Genomic DNA, 21,039 nt, shown 5'->3' with positions numbered 1-21,039 from the left:
ATCAAAGAAAATGTGTTTTTATTAAAAACCCTAACTGTTTACAGGCGGGAAGTAAATAAACAACTTTCAAATGTGAAGACCATTGGCAAAATACTTCGTAAATCTTGAAACTATCAAACTTTTACTAGATACTTAGCACCATTTTTTCGATTGGTTTATTTAATTTACTCTTTTTATTTTTTTTTATCCACAAAAATATGAAAATCACGTGAAAGTTTATCAGAGCAATAAAGAATCCCTAAAAGTTTGACATTTCAAAGATTATCTTCACGATTGATGTTCCTACTCCATTTACTGGTTATGTAGATATCCATCACCGACCAACTAAGCACAGGTCTTTTCTCAGACTAAGAAATATGGCCACGCTGGCTAAGAGCAGATTGTCAGATTTCACCAAGTTTGTAAAAATATGGAGAACTGTCAGTCACGCAGTTTTTCTCACAGTTTCCTTCACCGTTAAAGCAAGTATATTTACTTGCCTAAAAACCACATAACTCCCAAAAGTTAGAGGTTGTCCTAGGAGGAGGTGCCCAGGATCGAATCCCCAACCTTCGGAACAGGAGACTGGCATCTTAACCACTAGTGGTTAAGATGCCATGCATGTAAAAGAGCTAGCTCTTTTACATGCATGGCATCGATTTCGCCGATTTGGCGCCGATTCTGTTATCTTTCTCTTAAATTAATTTAGAGTATCTGCATCTTTTTATTTTTAATATTGCTAACAAGGACAGAACATGAATTTTAAATTTATGACTCTAAATTTTCGTGCACGCTACAAATTTAACGCGACTGGCAGCTAAAGTCACGAGGTTTGACAGCTCTAAATTAAATTTAAAACTGTCAAACTGTGTCTGTCCTTTTCATATTACATTAGTAAGAAGAGGATGCGAATACTCTAAAATCTAGGTGCGCTCAGAATCAGTACCATTGTTGCTCCGACATCAAATACCCTTAATACACTGAACGATTGTCTAACAATTCCCGAATTGCAGAGCAACAAAAAGGAGCATCACAACGGCATACCGGTGACGAATGTCCGCCATAAAACTGGAATCGAAACAGTTAACGTATGACCGATCCATTTAACTTGTCAACGTGCGAGAAATATTGCTCACCATACGTATGAAATTTATCCATAAAATCTGTATAAATACAGAAGCAATAAATCAACGCCGTCTAGCACTATCATGCGTTTTTACGGGATATTGTACTGATGACCCAAAAAGATTTCGTTGCATTTTTTTACCCGAATACGGCAAAGCCAAAAGGGTTATGATTTTAGCAGTCTGTGTATATATGTATGTTTGTATCCACATTTTGATTAATGAGGTGTCAATTGATTCGTTTTTATAGTCCAGGTAGGTTTTATACATAATCATCACGAACTACACATAGCCGCCCGGCTCACCGCTGTGTACGGGTCTCATCTCAGAATGAGAAGGGCTTAGGCCACAGTTCACCACGATGACCAAGTGCGGATTGGCAGGCTTCGCACACCTTTGAGAACATTATGGAGAACTCTCAGGCATGCAGGTTTCCTCACGATGTTTCCTTCACCGTTAGTGCAAACAACTGATATTTAATTGCTTAAAACGCAAAGAAATCCGAAAAGTTAGAGTGAGTTACACACACTCACACGCCTTCAAAATGTTTACCAATTCTTAATTTAATTGGTCCAGTAGATTTGAAGCAGAATAGCTGTGTCACCGACAGAGAGTTCCATTTTACCATTTGTACCTGTGGAACCCTGAAAACCAGTAAAAGTAAAAATTATTTTAAAGTTAAAAGTGAAACAGGACAAAAATGTCGGTTCAAAAATTTCATGAACACTTCAAAACTGGAGTACAAGCATCTAAAGGGCATTCGAAAGCATCAAAACCTTTTTTCAGTAGCAGCTCGCGTCCAAATAACGTCCACACCAAACATTGGATAACCCCATTTGTGTGTGAAAGCGATTTGGAAAATCGCCAGTTGCATGTACATAGTGGAAAGTAAGCTTTTTGCCGTACATGATTGAGTGTCAGCTAAAATAACTACTACAAAATCTAACTAGGATTTTTTTCTTAGTGTCATAACCCCTTCCAACAATTAATAATGCTGATGGTATTCTGGCGATAATAATGCATTTTCACCCTGAATATCTATCGGCATTATCTTTAAAAGAGCAACCGCCGAGTTTTTTGCTGGTTCTTCTCGGTAGGAAAGGCATTCCAAACCAGTGGTATATGACGATCCAAAAGTACTTGTTAAAGTTTAATTGAAAAAAAAGGTTTTTTTTATTGTAAAACAATTTATTTAAAATAATTTGTTTTATTTATTTTTAGGGTTCCGTACCTCAAAAGGCAAAACTGAACCCTTATAGGATCACTTTGTTGTCTGTCTGTCTGTCTGTATGTCTGTCTGTATGTCTGTCTGTCCGTCAAAAAACCTACAGGGTACTTCCCGTTGACCTAGAATCATGACATTTGGCAGGTAGGTAGATCTTATAGGACATTTGGGGAAAAATCTGAAAACCGTGAATTTAGGGTTAGATCACACAAAAAAAATTAAATTATGGTCATGAACTAATAATTAGTATTTTCAGCTTTCGAAGTGAGTGACTATATCAAGTGGGGTATCATATGAAAGGTCTTTACCTGTACATTCTAAAACAGATTTTTATTTATTTTTATGCATCATAGTTTTTGAATTATCGTGCAAAATGTCGAAAAAATACGATTGTAATACGGAACCCTCATTGCGCGAGCCTGACTCGCACTTGGCCGGTGTTTTTTATCATGACTCAAGTAGAGCATCTCGAGTAGGTATACATAAACACAAGAAATGTTTCCACTTGTGCCCGTTATAGACTTTGAAATCATCTAACCGATGTGCCCCAAAACGGTTTCATTAGAAAGGCGAAGATGGTTTTAGACCAATTTTTTTTTAGCGTAGTAGCACAGCCTGGGTATCCGCTAGCAGACGAGTAGATATATAGACTAGTCAATACTTATATATAAAACTGTAACAGGTCAAATTCTGTACATTGAAGATATTTGGAAATTTTTTTTTCGAGGGCACTCTATAATCAATACTGAACCCAAAACTGTAATTTTTTTCATTTTTGTCTGTCTGTCTGTCTATCTGTCTGTCTGTCTGTCTGTCTGTCTGTCTGTATCACGGCCGCGCATCACGCTGAAACTACTGAATGGATTCCAATGAAACTTGGTACGATTTGAGGTCATACTATGAGGAGGAATATAGATACTTTTTATCCCGAAATTCAGCATGGTTCCCGTAGGAGAGGGGATGAAAGTTAAAATGTATACTGAGTTGTAATTCATTAACGCGTAGTCCGATTTCATTCATTCTTTTTTTGTATATTTTAAAGATTGTTCCGTAAATATTTCAAGGTCATCGGTTTTTAACCGACTGTCAAAAAGGAGGTGTTTCTTTTTTCTACATCGATTTTTTCGAGGTTTCTGGACCGATTTGCAATTTTTTTTTTAAATCAACAAAAAAGGTTTTCGTGGTGGTCACATAAAAAATTCTGGATTCAACTCCTTAATCCTGATGCTGCAGGGTTACTGCCCGCCTGAGCTATCAAGATTCAGGAAGTGTTCATAGTGAATTCATATTGTAGGGACCAAGCAACGACTTTATTCTCAGACTTCAAGTCCCAACTCCTCAACCCTGATGATGTAGGGTACAGCACTCCTAAACTATAATGTTTCAGTGACTGTGGATGATGCAAAATTAATTTAGGTACCAAGCATAGGCTACATCATTGAACTTCGGATCCTAACTCCTCAATCCTGATGCTGCAAAGTACTAAAGGCCTAAATCGTGGGGGATTTTAGAATTTCTGATAGTGAATTGATATTTTAGGTATCAAGCAACGGCTTCACGATGACACTCCCAGTCCGAAATACTCCACCCGAGCGAAGCCGGGGCGGGTCAGCTAGTATCATATAAAAATACTAGGTTAAATGAAATTAGTTCAAGTTTGTATACAGCTACAGTGATGGAAATCATGAACTTTGGACTTTCAATTTCAATAAGATGGCATTGCATGCGATGCAATGTCGATTTTGTTTGAATGAGGGACGGAGGGATGCAGATGGTCTGACGCCACCCGTAGGTTTGTGCACAAAATATTAGATTCTAATTAACAATTACAACGAGGAACTTGCAGAAGAATAAAAGTGACCGACATAGCTCAAAGGATTAGCAAGCTGAAGGTGGCAATGCGCAGGTCATGTCTGTCGCAGAACCGACGGCCGATGGGGCAGACGTGTCCTGGAGTGGAGACCGTGTACCGGTAAGCGCAGTGTGGGACGACCTCCAGCCCGCTGGACCGATGAACTGACGAAGGTGGTGGGGAGCGGATGGATGAGGAAGGAGGAGGACCGTGTTTGATGGCACGCTCTTGGAAAGGCCTTTGTCCAGCAGTGGACGCCAACAGGCTGATGGATTGGATTGGATTGGAATTAACAATCAAGTTATAGTATCGAATTTTTAAACAACATCCAAGGGAAGTATCGGATTATCCCAGTCAGTAAGTGTCCAAACGATTTGGAATATTGCCAATTGCTTGTACGTAGCATCGTGCTGGCTTTTTACGAGTCGAAATGTTGCTGACACATGATGGAGTGTCGCGAAAAAATTGTAAATCTGTAGGTTTTTACAAAGAATAGGTAGAAATCAAACGTGATAACCCTTTTGTAGGTTTTATAGTAGGTACTTAGAAGTTTTATTTACTACAGTCTACATGTCGCTGACACATGATGGAGTGTTGCGAAAAATTTGTAAACCTTTAGGTTTTTACAAATAAAAGGCAGAAATCTAACGTGATAAATTTTTTGTAGGTGTTATAGTACTTAGAAGTTTTATTTACTACGTGTTGCTGACACATGATGGAGTTTCGCGAAAAATTTGTAACTCTTAACTTCTATACTTAAAAGTAGTGTTTTTATCGCTGCATTTCGAAAATTTGTCAATAACGAATCGTCTCTATTGGTTTATGATAAAATAACACCGTTTATTCCCTGCTAAACCTTTGACGCGGACAGGTTCATGAATTTCCCTCTTGTTGAATTTTTAGCTCGTTAGCTGTGTTACACAGAGCATTGACTTACAGAGGTTTCAACTGGCATTTTCATTCATTTGAACAAAAGATCCTTAAATCCTTAATTCCACACTACTTCTTCTACAACTGCACCGCACGCCACCGTAAGTTATTTCACCCTGACCACCTGGGTGCCTGGTGCACTTCGACCGCTTGTTGTGCTAGATCTATTTTTCCACGCACATGCAAACTCTGGAACCAACTCCCTTCTGCGGTGTTCCCTCTAGATTTCAACATGGGGTTATTCAAGGGGCGTCATTATTTTGCTTTTATGTGCGGCCTGAAAAAGATGCAGTGCAAAACTCACTCAGGAATTTTTTGAAAACCTTTTTAACTTACTTGTTTGAAATTGTTACATTCCAAATCGAATTGGGAACAGCTAATTCAGTAAAAGCAATTGAATTTTAAATACGCACGTTTAAAAGGAAGGAAGGCAGATCCGCAACTTGTGATTCAGGCCACGTACCGCTAGGATATTACTAATGGAGTCTTCGCCGCTGTTTGAACTGAAAAATTCTAGAAATTTAAAACCATCGCTGCGTTTAAATTGATTGAATACATTTTGAATACAATTTCTTTCAATTTATTAGAGCGTTGGTTTTCTAGCGTAGATATAAACTAAGATAAACTTTCATCCCCTATTTAACCCCCTTAGAAGTGGAATTTCAAAAAATCCTTTCTTATTTTTTTTATTTATTCAGATACAAGTTAGCCCTTGACTGCAATCTCACCTGGTGGTAAGTGATGATGCAGTCTAAGATGATAGCGGGCTAACCTGGAAGGGGTATGGCAGTTTTTATTAAACCCATACCCCTTTGGTTTCTACACGGCATCGTACCGGAACGCTAAATCGCTTGGCGGCACGGCTTTGCCGGTAGGGTGGTAACTAGCCACGGCCGAAGCCTCCCACCAGACCAGACCAGAAATTTAGAAATTATAAAATTCCAAACCCCTGCCAGGAATCGAGCCCGGGACCTCCCACTATTAAGACCACAGCGCTCACCACTGCGCCAGGGAGGTCGTCAAAATTTCTTAGTGGATACCTAGGTACTCTTTACAAAGAACACACCCTCAAAATTTTATGTCTCTAGGACCAGCGGTTTAGGCTGTGCGTTGATATATACCTAATTCAGTCAGTCAGTCAGGATTTTGAATTTTATGTATATATACATAACAGAGATGCAGAGCAGGGGTAAGAGAATCAAATTAATAAAATTCATTTCAATTCTCTTAGCACTGTGAGTAAAGTTAGTAAATTAGTGATACCCCGACTTCAAAATATAGGGAGTTTAAACGTCGGAGCCTTATTCCAGCTCGCCTGGTGTTTATTAGTGTCAAGGCGTCGGGGTAATTGGCTGTACGACTGGCAAATCAGATTTGCCAACTGCAGTGGGGCCAGTGCAGACCGATCGCGCCGAGTATATTGCGGCATGGAGAGTGGCGATGAGTGGTAGTAAACAAGTAGGTAGGTACTGAGCAGGTGCTTAACTTGATTTGGTGGGTAGTTGAAATTGTCTGAATAACAGTAAGTATTTTTTGAACACTGAGATAATTGGATAATAAACTCGGAAAAACAATTGTCCTACAAAATAAATGGTATGACGGGTCCTCCACTCCGAATATGTCAAAATAACGAGGTCATAAAAATTATGAATAACCAGCTGATTTTTTGTATGCAGCTTAGTAAATATTTGTACAAGGAATTATGGCCACATAGTCCTACAAATTTAGTGGCACGTTTTCCAAGTCCTACGCTTAGAAGTTGTCCATTTTAAGGTAGCAATTTTTTCATACTACAGAATCAGCTTGTAATTAATCAGAAAAAAAATCCCTTGGCGGCTGCTGGCCTATTAGGTAGTATCGCTAAGTTGTTGCTAGCGTTCTGGTGACATCCTGTATAGGTGGGATCCGCTTTCCTACATTTTTCCACCAACTTTTCCTCGTCATGAGCATCAGAATTTTTAAGTCCATTGGCTTGCAGATCTGCACTCACAACCTCCAGCCTTAACCAACAAATAAGCTTAATCTCAGCTTTGGAATATTAAGTCTGGATAAATGAATAACCTCAAAAGAAGTCACCTATTTAAATAAGATTTGTGGTCGGAAGTTGGTCTAAGTCTTCTTAATTTATGCGAACCGTCTTTAATTTCGCCAGAGCTTTCAATGAGTTGAATTCGATTAAAAACGCGAAGACAATGCGACCGTCTCGGATGGAAGACGTCTTTAGAACAATGCCTTCATCTCGAAGGCAGTGCACTTGTAAATAACTTATTCAGTTTGTGCTAATTGTATTAATTGGAGCCTCTATAACTCCTTTGTAACTCAACTAGCTGATGCCCGCGATTTCGTACGCGTGCATTTAGGTTTTCAAAAATCCCGTGGGAACTACCTTGATTTTTCGGGATAAAAAGTAGCCCATGTCAGGTCTTTGACTATACCCATGCAAAAATCACGTCAATCCGTTGCTCTGTTGCGACATGATTGAAGGACAAAGCAACAAGCCAACAAACAAACACACTTTCGCATTTATAATAAGGGTACTGATTTAGATAGTGATTCTCGAAGAAAATACACTGTATAAGTAATATTATAAATGAGGAAGTGTATCTGTCAGTTTTTCATCATCTCTGATTGGTTAACGTTCGTTCACTATTGGCTACAATGCATTGTTGCAACAAGAATCGCACAAATTCAGCCAATCAGAACAATTGAGATTGTAATAATGATTGATGCCGGTTTTAGACAATCGCCCTATTGATCTTGATGAAAAGCACAAATATAGCTTGCAAGCTATAGACGGAGGACACTTTTTGTCCCGACAAGTCGAAGAGTTCCCTGGGATAATTTGAAAACTTTAATCCACGCGGACTACACGGGTAGGTACCTACTAGGTATACACTTTAGACTAGTAGTTATTAATTATAATTAGTAAATACATAAAACCGCACGTGCAAACCCAGAGCACGTCAGGTATTTATTTTGAAAAGATAAACATACCTAATAAAATTAATTAGTACCTATACTTCATCTAAAATTAGCTGTTTATAATTATGTAAAATACTTACATAGTTTTAGATAATAATTTAACATTTTTCCTCTTACCTTATCTGTATAGACCTATAGGTCGAGATGGCAATCGGGTATTAACCGAATACGTGGACGAAGTCGCGGCATCATCTAGTAGAAAAATATAAAAAAATAACCATTTGGCTTAGCATGGAAATTCGTCTATTCAACAACTCTGAAAACGGTCATAAAATGACGCGAATTTCCAAAAGCGTCCTCTAGAGGCGTCCATTTTGAACAATATTTCAAACTGAGCCAGTTGCAGACTCCTTTGATGTGAGCGCTCCCTGAATTCACGGGATGCCGCGAATTTCTAAGCACATTATGTGTAAATAGTTCCTTCGTCTCATTGATGTTGGAATTATTCTAGGCTTCGTCTATTGTAATATTTTACGAGAAGTACCGAATATTAAACTAAAGACTTACAAAATATACTATTTGCTTTAGCAAAGGATGTGGCAAGTGTTATTTTATCACTACCCATATTATTATAAATGCGAATGTGTGTTTGTTTATTGATATGGTGGTTTATTGGTTTGTTGGTTTATTGGTTTGTTGATTTTTTGGTTTGTTGGTTTGTTATACAATCACGTCGCAAAGGAGCAACGGATTGACGTGATTTTTTGCATATAATATTATATAGTTAAAGACCCGGAGAGTGACATAGACTACTTTTTACCCCGGAAAATCAAAGAGTTCCCATGGGATTTTTAAAAACCTCACGGACGAAGTTGCGGGCATCAGCTAGTTGTTAATAATAACTAGCGATCCGCCCCGGCTTCGCACGGGTGCAATACTATAATTTATTGTGGTGTCAGTGTAGAGGGGTGTGGAGTGTTTTTTTTGTTATAGTTCTTAAGACATTTTCGATGATAGCTTTCAGTCGGCTTGATTTCTTTCTACACCTTAAACAATTATTGTCATATTTCAACAAACCAACACAAAAGAATATTAAACTATACGTAGGTATAAAACTTCCTCTTTAATCACTCTATCTATGTCTTCGTGTCTTCTGACACAGGAGTTGTTTGTCTACTCCTAAAAGAAGGCTCCAACCTCCTAGAGCTAACGTAAACTTAAGTTATCTGAAATTAACTATTTATTTATTTATTATTTATTTATAAAAACCGCACTAAAATCCTAATTATTAATATTTATCCTAAATATATTGTTGTGACCTGTAATAAATTAATTTCCTCAAAACTGTTTACGGATAATTTATAACATAAAACGTGTTTTAACTTTTAGTGCGTGCAACGCTCGTTTGTTCACACGTCATCTCATATTATTACATCTCATATTATTATGAAGTTATGCGATGATAATACCTAAGTATATTCTACGATACTGTAAATAAATAAGAGTAAATTAGTAAAAGTGATAAAAAATGTGGTACAATTTATATTTATTGGCCTCCATGCTTACGTCGTTTTTGGGTGAGTCGGAAATGTAATATTTATTCGTAAAGTAAATAAATAAATAAAGTATTCAATTAACATTTTCCTATTCCTGTCGATTTCTATCTTCTTCAAGATTTTTTTATTTTGAAGCCATGTTTGGCTTTTGATATTATTATTAATGCTTTCAACTAAAAGTATGACGGAAAGTGAATACACTTTGTACGTTTTAGCTGGAAATAAGTACCTACCTATATTTTAATTTAAATCTAAACAAGTATATAAAAGGAAAAGGTGACTGACTGATTGACTGACTGATCTATCAACGCACAGATCAATCTACTGGACGGATCGGGCTAAAATGGCATGTAGATAGTTGTTATGACGTAGGCATGCGGTAAGAAAGGATTTTTGAAAATTCAACCCCTAAGGGGGTGAAATAAGGATTTGAAATTTGTGTAGTCCACGCGGACGAAGTCGCGAGCATAAGCTAGTTCTATATAAATCTGTAGGTAGGTACCTACCTAATAATTATAAATGCGAAAATGTGTCTGTCTTGTCTGTCTTTTCACGGCATATCCGTTAATAAAATATTATAACGAAATTTGGTACAAAGAAAACTTGCATTCCGGAGATGGATATAGGCTACTTTTTATCGCAAAAAATCAACCTTAGTTCTCACGATATTTTAAAAAACATACGTAGTTTTGACATAGTTGCGGCTGCAATAGCGCTTATCAGTCAATTACAACCTTGATCAAAGTCAGTAATTGGATGGATGAGCAGCTCATCTTAGTTGAAAAGCATACTTAGCTATAGTTTGTTAAATAAACCAAAGTTTAATATTGGTTTTTCAGAAACTACATCTATTTCACAGAGGATTATCAACCAAAGTATGTTTACACCGGACCGGAATGATCAGATACTAGAAACTTCACAAGAAACTATAGATTTACCTACAAGTGTTATTCGTCACTTACCTGACTTTCCTGTCTATTTCACCCGGAGAGTCAGCGAAAAAAGTAAGTGTACAGTACCCGTAGTACACGATTTTACGTCTCACCAAACCAAACCAAATTCGAGAGTCGAAATACTTCCGCGTTACAGTAAACTGGATCTTAAATGCCTTGTTTTAAAGCTCAAGTTTTGTCTACACTTCTACAGCCAGCGCTCCATGCGGAAACGTTGAGAAATTAAAATCAGTGGCATTGAATTTTTGACTTCAATTCAAGACTCTTTAGGTCCATTTTACTTTGATGTTATTGTGTTTCGATTCTCGAATTCTAGCAACGTTTGGTGAGACGTAAAATCTTATACTACGGGTACAGAATGAAATTAGTGTATAATAATATAATCGTCAGTGTCGTCCGCCGATAGACGTCCACTGCTGGACATAGGTCTCAAGGGACTTGCACGCGGACGAGGGCATCATCTAGTTTTAATATGTATATGTATTTTGATATTTTATGTACTTTATAATTAAAAATCAAAAATTATATCACCAAACACTTTTGATCGATAACTCATAAATCATAAAACACGTAAGTACGTACAATATTTCAAAATATCTCAATATCGTGTTAACACTTTTCTCTTTCTATTTTAGAATGCATGGAATATGTTTACGAAATGTTGAAGAGACAAGAAAACAATAACTTCGATCGTAAGTTAAATAATACATAATAATACAGCATTTTAAATAGGTATGTAAAGACAATAAAATAGTGCCGAAAGCTTTGTGGTATCTTTGCCTCCTATTCGGCTAGACTGATCGTCACTTACTACCAGATGAGATTGCAGGCAAGGACTAACTTGTAATCGAATAAAAAGAGTATGGGGCCTCACTTAGAATGGATTCTAAGGGCTTTGAAGATTTGGCCTACCTAGTTGTCAGCCATGTCTTTTTTACCCGACTACGGTAAAGCTAAAGAGAAGAGTTATGATTTTAGCAGTCTATGTGTGAATGTATGTATGTTTGTAACTATTTTGTGTGTTCCACTGTAGCGGCTAAACTACTGGACCGATTATAATAAATGAGGTGTCAATCGATTTGTTATTATGATCCGGGTGACATACGCTACATTTTATACCTACGGATAAAATTGATCCGACAAAATATTATGTTACATCCAAAAAAGTGGGGTTCCCCAATTTTTTTTTTATTTTCCAATATATCGGCCACGCATAAAACCTGTATTAATGAATAGCTGACATCAATACAAATGAAAGATTTTGTCTCATTTAATACTTGTTTCAGATAGGTATTGATGCCAGCTATTTTTAATTAATATAAGTTTTATGCGTGGCCCAATGAGTTCAAACGAATAACAGTGGTATTAGTTGTTGGTATTAGAATGGAATAAATCGCTATTTTGAAAAATGGCGAACGTGTACATGTACACATGTAAACAGGGATCTTTAAAAAGCGTATTTTGTTATTTACAGATACAGATTCAAAAGATGTAACCATCATAAACGGAAAAGTTGTCAAAGAGGCAGAATATCCACACATGGTTTGTTTTTTTTGTATCATAATATTAATATCATGTATATTGTACGTATTTATGATAATTTTCACCCTAGAGGTTTTTAGTCGATAGGAGTCCGACATAACCACTTGGTTCCCCCGTACCCAGTGGTGTCCAAGATAGATTTTTCTCACGGAAAAATAACCGGCCAAGTGTGAATCAGGCTCGCGCACCGAGGGTTCCGTACTACGGTCAAATAAAATGTTTAATAATATTTTAGGGTGCATTAGGCTGGTGGTCCGCGGCCGAAGAAACAAAGAAACTGGTGTTCCTCTGCGGTGCTAGTTTAATAAGTGACCGTTTTATGCTGACCGCAGCCCATTGTACGTATAGCACTCGTCGAGATCTTGTCCAACATGAACCATATCTCGTCAGACTTGGGTCCAGATATCTGGAAGTAAGTATTGAAGAAAATCTTCAACATACTAGTACAACTAGACTAGATGATGCTCGCGACATTATCCACGTGAAATCCCTTGAAAATTTAATAGGGAGCCTGCCTTACCTACCTGTTCGCCATTTGCTTTTATTTCAAAACTAGATAATGCCCGCGACTTCGTCCGCGTGGATTTAGGTTTTTAAAAATCCCGGAGGAACTCTTTGATTTTCCGGAATAAAAGCCTATATCCTTCCTCGGGATGCAAGCTATATCTGTACCAAATTTCGTCAAAATCAGTTGAACGTATAGGCCGTGAAATGCTAGCAGACAGACAGACACATTATCGAATTAATATTAGTATGGATAGCGGCCACGTATAAAACCTACATCAATCAATAGCTGACATCAATACAACAAGTAGGTACCTATTATGATTTTATGAGACAAAATTTTCCAAAGAGTCACGTTTCCAAAATGCAAACTATAACAAATTGTACTGATGGCTAGACTGTTGTACTGATGACTCCACCAGTACAACTTTGATAGCTTATATGTCAGAAACGTGACACTTTGGAAGATTTAGTCTCATACAATACTTGTTTGTATTAATGCCAGCTATTGATTAATACAGTTTTTATGCGTGGTCGCTATTTTGGAACACAAAAAAATGGCGGACTACTAGGTAGGCCAGAATCTTCAAAGCCCTTTATTCATTGAAATCAAATGCTCAAGAAATGAAATAAGTGCTTCAAATGCGGCCCGAAAAAATAAATATCAGCCAAAAAGCTTAGGTATGTCAAATTGTCAAATTAGTCAAATTTTTAGACTTATTGCTCTTAGCTGCTAAGTTTTATTTTAGAATAAATATTTTTGTTGTCATTTGAAAAATTCGAATATTTTAAGTTTATTGTCGATGACAAAAGGTCTTAAATATAAATAATTTTTGCAATCGTTATTAAACTTTATGTTCAAGTGTTAGGGTTTATAAATAACTGAAGTTGTTGATATTATAAAACTTTTTTCGTAATAAGAAACATACATGTGTAGGTATATGTGTGCAAACCAGGCTACTTGAGCGATGTGAGTTCGTTTGTGAGCTCTTTATTTACTATTATAGTCAATGCCTTTAATAGACAAACATTTTATTTCAGCAATCTCCCCATGAAATACCGAAAGATGTCATCATTAGTAAATTGAGGTGTCATCCAAATTATGTGCCTCTGCATCGCTTTTTCGATATAGCATTAGTGGAGTTAGAAAAAAAAGTTCCTTTTTCAAAATTTATTCAACCTGCCTGCCTACCAAGCAGGCGTCATTACCTTAGTTCAGGTAAAAAAAACACTGACAGCAACTGGATGGGGATCCGTCACAGGTATATATTTTTATTTGTTAAAGTCCGTACAAAATGAATTTTCACGCGCCATTTTAATTCTATGTGTCAACTGTCATGTCAAAAGTACGGTTGACCTTAAAAATAAGGCCTAAAATCGTACTTTTGACATGAAAATTGAAGTTAAAATGGCGCGTGAGAAGTCATTTTGTACGCATAATACCTATGTGTTAAGTATTTTCAATTATTAACGCGCGTTTACATCGCGCGTCTGTTGAGCAAGCGTTATACAATTTACTGTTTTTCCATACACTAACTTTATAATAATAATAATAATAAGTTTGAGTAAGTAATATTCAACTTTGTGTTTATACCAAACCGACAATACGCTAGAACGTTATGGAGAGAGAGCCAGCGCGTGCCAGACCTTCGTTATTTTATAAAAGCTGAAAGTTTCTCTGCGTACTGTCCCCAACACTGGGAGGAACATTTGTTTGGATTTGAAACTTTTAAACTTTAAGGGTTTCTGGCAGGGGGTTGGTATGATACTAAGTGTCTGGCAATGCATGACGTAATTTCTAATACTATTCTGAAGAAAATATAAAAAATTAGATTTTGTACATTGAAGTAGGTATCTAAGATTTTTTACACCTTTATTACCTGTTATTTCCCAAAACTAGCATGATCCAAACAAATATCTTAATAAATAATAAAGATAAACTTTCAGATTTTATAAAATAATAAAGGTCTGGCACGCGCTGGCTCTTTTTCTGTATATATATATATATATATATATATTTATATATATTCTCGCGACTTCGTCCGCGTGGACTACACAAATTTCAACCCCTATTTCACCCCCTTAGGGGTTGAATTTTCAAAAATCCTTTCTTAGCGGATGTCTACGTCATAATAGCTATCTGCATGCCAAGTTTCAGTCCAATCCATCCAGTACTTTGAGCTGTGCGTTGATAAATCAGTCAGTCAGTCAGTCACCTTTTCCTTTTATATATTTAGACTAGCTTATGCCCACGACTTCGTCCGCGTGGACTACACAAATTTTAAACCCCTATTTTACACCCTTAGGGTTGATCTTTATTAAATATGTCATACAGCTAATTGCAAAAATATTTACTACAAAACTTCTTTACACACACTTCTTTACAAAATTCAAACCCCTATTTTACCCCTTAAGGGGTTGCATTTTGAAAAATCCTTTCTTAGCGGAAGCCTACGTCATAATAGCTATCTACATGCCGAATTTCAACGCGATCCGTCCAGTAGTTTGAGCTGTGCGTTGATAGATCAGTCAGTCAGTCACCTTTTCCTTTTATATAATACTAGCTTATGCTCGCGACTTCGTCCGCGTGGACTACAAAATTTCAAAACTCTATTTCACCCCGTTAGGAGTTGAATTTTCAAAAATCCTTTCTTAGCGGATGCCTACGTCATAATAGCTATCTGCATGCCAAATTTCAGCCCGATCCGTCCAGTAGTTTGAGCTGTGCGTTGATAGATCAGTCAGTCAGTCAGTCAGTCAGTCATTCAGTCAGTCAGTCAGTCAGTCACCTTTTCCTTTTATATATATAGATTTAGATAACAACCTTTCATTTTTATAGCAAGAAAAAGAGGCTACGCTCCTTCAAAAGTACTTAGATCTGGAGAGGTTCACGTTTTTGACAAAGATACGTGCAACTTTCTCCTAAATAGATTTAGATATAGATTATGGATGGGGATAGCACCGCATCAAATGTGCGCTGGTGAAGTGGATGGAAACTCAGACACTTGCCAGGTGAGGGTCTATATTTTAAGAATTATATACTCACTAGCTGATGCCCGCGACTTCGTCCGCGTGGATTTAGGTTTTTTAAAAATTCCGGGGAACTCTTTAATTTTCGAGGGCTAAAAAGTAGCCTATATGTAGTAGCCCCTGGTGGACTATACCCATGCAAAAAATCACGTCAATCCATTGCTCCGTTGCGACGTGGTTGAAGGACAAACCAACAAACCAATAAACCAACAAAACAAACACACTTTCGCATTTGTAATAGGGGTAGTGACTTACTTACCCACTGCATCGTAGCCCTCGTTGGTCTAGTCACTAGTGCAGTGGTCGGCAACCTGCGGCTCGTGAGCCACATGCGACTCTTTTGATGTAAAGCTGCGGCTCTCCAGTTCCATACAATTTAATTATATTTACTACAAAAACCCTTAAAATCGTACAATCAATCCTTAATTGAGTGATGAAGAATCTTTGGGTCATTTTGTGGAAACACATTAAATGTAGTTAATTTTTAACTAAATATGAAATATATATATGCATTATATCTACTATATTGAAACGAAAACTCTTAGTGGCTCGTTAAAAACTGTGAAATTTTGTAAATTGTAACTTTTGGCTCTTCCGTCTCAAAAGGTTGCCGACCCCTGGTCTAGTAGGTTCGATTCCCGGGCCGGGCCAAAAAATAGTTAAGTACTATAATTGGATTTTTCTGTTGAGAAATTCTCTTTACCTACTAGCCTAGAGTTAGGAAGTTGGCGGTGTTGTACCCCGTGCCCGTGCCTCGGAGAGCACGTAAAGCCATCGGTCCTGCGCCTGATCTCTCTCCGGTCGTGTTGTATTTCTATCGTGCTGTGAGAGAGTGGACCTGTGTTTGTGCACACACTTGTGCACTATAACATCTCCCGCGCTATTGGCTAAGTTCATGTAGATTGGCCGCCGTAGCCAAAATGAGGTCGGAAGGACTTAGCCTTACAGACCTTTTTGACGCAGTCGCGGGCATAAGCTAGTTGTGGATAAAGTAATTCGTAAAAGTATAGCTGAACTAGCTTATGCTCGCGACTTCGTCCCCGTGGACTACACAAATTTCTAACCCCTATTTCACCCCCTCAGGGTTTGAATTTTCAAAAATCCTTTCGTAGCGGATGCCTTCGTCATATCTGCATGCCAAATTTCAGCCCGATCTGTCCAGTAGTTTGAGCTGTGCGTTGATAGATCAGTCAGTCAGCCAGTCAGTCAGACAGCAAGTCAGTCAGTCAGTCACCTTTTCCTTTTATACATTTAGATATACTTTTCTATTCCAGGGTGATTCCGGCGGCCCGTTGCAATACGCACTAGTCAATACCACTTCAGAAGGCACCATTCACAGAATTTTGTCAGTCACATCGTTCGGACTAACTGACTGTGCAGTGGCGAATGCCCCAGGGGTTTATGTAGATATTTCTTATTATAATATTATAGATTGGATTGAATATACTGTTTGGCCGTATGAAAAGAAGGAAAGGAAAAACATTTAAGTACTAACGAAGCTATGCCACATATCAAGACTTGTCACATATCATAATCATCATCGTCAACCGATAGACGTCCACTACTGGATATTGGTGGGACTTTCAGACGCCACGGTCTTACCTACTCCGCCTGATTGCAACGGCTCCTTACGACTCGTGTGATGTGGTCTGTCCACCTAGTGGGAGTCATCCATCGCTGTTTTCCGGTGCGAGGTTGCCATTCTAGCATCATGGGACCCCAATGTCTGTCGGTTTTATTAACTATATTCCTTGACCTTCCCTCTCTAGCTTCCCAACCCGCGGGGTGATTACGTATCTCGCGTCAGGCTTGCGACAGGCGTAAATCTCGCGATCATTGCTGTCAAACGTCACACGTGACAGCGGCTAGAGAGAGACAGCAATAGCCACAAAGCTAAATAAGAAATGGGAGACAGAAAATGAACTGTCGCATTGCTACTGCTGTCGCTACTGCAACGTTTACGGAATCACCCCGCCGCTGAGCAATGTTTGTTACTCTGGTTCGCCAACGGATCTCCTTGTTTTTGATTTGATCACGTCGAGAAACTCCAAGCATCAACCAAGCTCCAGCATGAAGGTTACACCGGGCGGTGCCTCCACCACTTGAGCACCAGCAATATATTGCCCCAAGTAACAGAAACGTCGGGATAACTTAATAATAAGTTAGAAAAGATAAGACAACAACTACAAAAGAGGAAATCCGAATACAAAATACATCCATACTTCCATACTAATATTATAAATGCGAAAGTGTGTCTGTCTGCCTGTCTGTCTGCTAGCCTTTCACGGCCCATCCGCTCATTCGATTTTAACGAAATTTGGTTGCTTCTCGGGGAAAGGCATAGGCTACTTTTTATCCCGAAAAATAAAAAAATTCCCACGGGATTTTCAATAATCTAAATCTACGCGGACGAAGTCGCGTGCATCATCTAGTTCTTCATAATTTTGTCAAATGATTTATTATTATTATTCGTAATTTAACACACTAAATATGAGATCCTGCTTCCTGTGAAGTTAAAGACTGTACTACCTAATATTTATATTTTATAAGTACCTACCTACCTATCCTTTATAATATTTAATGATTAACAAAGTACTATTGAGATTACTTACTTAATTTATTTAATTAAACAAATTAGTATTAAATTAAAAAGATTCATATTGATAGTTTAACTGTGTTATATTTTATCAAATAAGCAAATAAATGATCATCGTAGAAGAAATAAATTGACATTTTCTTTTAGAATAAAAAAGTGTTCCCTTCCAGCAAATCGTGGTAGAACGCGGCAAAAAATATTGTACATCGACCTTTAGAAAGAGATAGCGGTTTTGTAGAGAGTTGTCTCTATCGTTAAGATCGAGAAAACGTCACATAGGTATGAGTGACAGAGACAACGCTCTACAAAGCCGAAATCTCATTCTAAAGGTCGATGTACGATATTTATTCAGAATGCCAAGGTTTGGTGGTAGCTACTAGCTGCCTTCTATACATCAGACGGGGGACATCAGACGAGTCGCAGGGAGTCGCTGGATTCAGGCGGCGCAAGACCGTGGCGTGTGGAAGTCCCTACAAGAGACCTATGTCCAGCAGTGGACGTCTATCGGTTGATGATGATAGATCAGACGCAAAGAACGAGCCCGTTTAGAAATTATAAATTTCCGAATTGACGCAACCGGTAATCAGACGAGTCGCAGGGAGCCGCTGGATTCAGGCGGCGCAAGACCGTGGCATGTGGAAGTCTCTACAAGAGACCTATGTATATTAGCAGTGGACGTCTATCGGTTGATGATTATAGATCAGACGCAAAGAACTAGCCCGTTTAGAAATCATAAATTTCCGAATTGACGCAGCCGGTAATCAACCCCGGGACCTCCTAATTATAAGCCTCAGTGCACACCGCAACCCCTAGAGAAGACGTCAGAAATTAGATCTCATTTTTCAAATAGAAGTGATGCTTTGGCCCATTGAGTTATATACATTATAGAGGTACATTTTTTGTAGGAAACGTCAGTAAGACCAAAACTATTTATGGCTGGGAATGCTCTTTGAGTGTTAATTCTTGCGGCTAGGTTTTTGGGTATAACGTTCTGAATTCCGGCCGCAGCTGTCAATCCTTTATTCTCTAATCCCTTACTCTCTCATTCCAGTATAATAACCAGCACTTAGTTTTAAGATGTAATGTGTGGCACAGTTTGTTAAATAAACGTATGTTCTTTATTTCTTTCTTTCTTTCATTCCGATGGGACGGCAATCCGATACTATCTAGAGAGAGAGATCAGACGCAGAATCAGTAGTTTTACGTGCTTTCCGAGGTACAGAGATGTAACACCGCTCAATTTATAACTCTGTGCCGCAGTCGAGAATTTTTTTTTTTTTGTATTTGTATTTATTTATTTATTAAAGAAGAATATTTGCAGGTTACAACAAGTTTGGTGCATTCATAAACTTTAAATAAGTTTTTCCGTACACCAGTGCCGTCGACAGTCGATAGGTACCTACACGTAACATTAATTTATTGTTATACTTAATACTTAACAGCTAACTAACAATTACTTAATATAAACTAACAACATTAAGCTAAATGTGGGTTATAGATATAAAAACTGAAAGTTTTTTTGACCCAGGATTAGAACTCGGTAGGTACCTCATGACCAACGAGTCTGAAGAGTATAGATCACAGAAATGCTAAAAACTAACAAGGCACTAGAAATGCTGTATACGCGTGTCTTTGACGCCGTACTGAGGACGCGGACGTCGCCAGCACAAAGATAAGTGATTTGTGTCGGTAAGCGAACGTATACAACGATGTGTGAGGTAAGCAAACGATGCGACGAATTTGTGACTTTAACGTGCTAATCCTACGGCTTAATTCAGTTTGCACATTGCACAGTATTGAGCGTAAATGTGTTAACGTGTTTACGTAGTTATGTTTAAGGCGGCGACATGCGTTCTGTATAGTTTGAAGTGGTATAGATAGATAGGTAAGGTGTACCGGTGAGTACACAGTTCAGTGTGAGTTGTGAAGTTGTCGTGGAGCTAACCAAGGCAAAAAGCCTGGTCCACTTAGTAGGAGGCCTGCCAGGAGTGAGACCTGGGATCCCAGGTAACCGTCGCGTCCTAACACCTCTAGTTAAATATTACTTCGTATGGAATATCAGTATCGACTTATATATTACTTCGTATGGACAAGGTTATTGAACAAACAAAATGGCACCGACTTATTGCTGCGTAAATGTTAATAATGCACTAATGCAACCTCAGTGACGTCTTGATTTCGAACGGCTAGTTCATTAGTATCTAAGAAGTGGCGCTGATATTGACATTTATATCGATGCCTCTAGTAAATGGCAACTCTCTGCTTTGGCGTATATTAAAGTTGGCTTCCATTTTTCAAAACGGGCGCCTGATTGGACAGCCGCGTCAGGTGATGTTATAATAATTCGGAAAATTTCATTAATTTGCAATCAAAAAGTCTCGAACTTTGTGCTTCTTCTAATATTGGAACGAGAAATGAAGAAAAATTCTTATTTAGTTACAATGAAAATTAATTATTTGTTGGAAATTTTGCAACCATTGAGGGTCAAGTCAAATCGGTATAAATCCTTTCCACAGCTCACGACAGTTAGGTAACTTCTAACAAATCTTCGAGGCTGCGACGTCACTAGCAGGCGTAATTTTTTATTTTTCAGCTATACAAGTTAGCCCTTGACTGCAATCTCACGGTGGTAAGTGATGATGCCCTTGATTGCAAATGTTAGTACAGGTACATTCGACGCAGGTAGCCTTATGGTAGCCCTATTTTTATGATTCCACGTCACCTTAACCTAATATTTGACATATCGTCGATTCAGGATCAAACCGAGAGTTCTCTCCCTCTAGTTCACTCTGCCCTTTCGATGTCACTTAAATTAAATCCCATACC

The 21,039-nt window shown here is 38.0% G+C and overlaps 1 pseudogene; it reads left to right on the top strand.

Annotated features, from left to right (window-relative positions):
• Nucleotides 1–9,500: 9,500 nt before the first annotated feature.
• On the top strand, nt 9,501–18,061 carry LOC117989997 (venom protease-like; annotated as a pseudogene).
• Nucleotides 18,062–21,039: the final 2,978 nt, after the last annotated feature.

The sequence above is a fragment of the Maniola hyperantus genome, chromosome 17 (assembly GCF_902806685.2).
Source record: "Maniola hyperantus chromosome 17, iAphHyp1.2, whole genome shotgun sequence".
Taxonomy (NCBI): Eukaryota; Metazoa; Arthropoda; class Insecta; order Lepidoptera; family Nymphalidae; genus Maniola; species Maniola hyperantus.
This window is presented reverse-complemented; position numbering and strand designations above follow the sequence as displayed.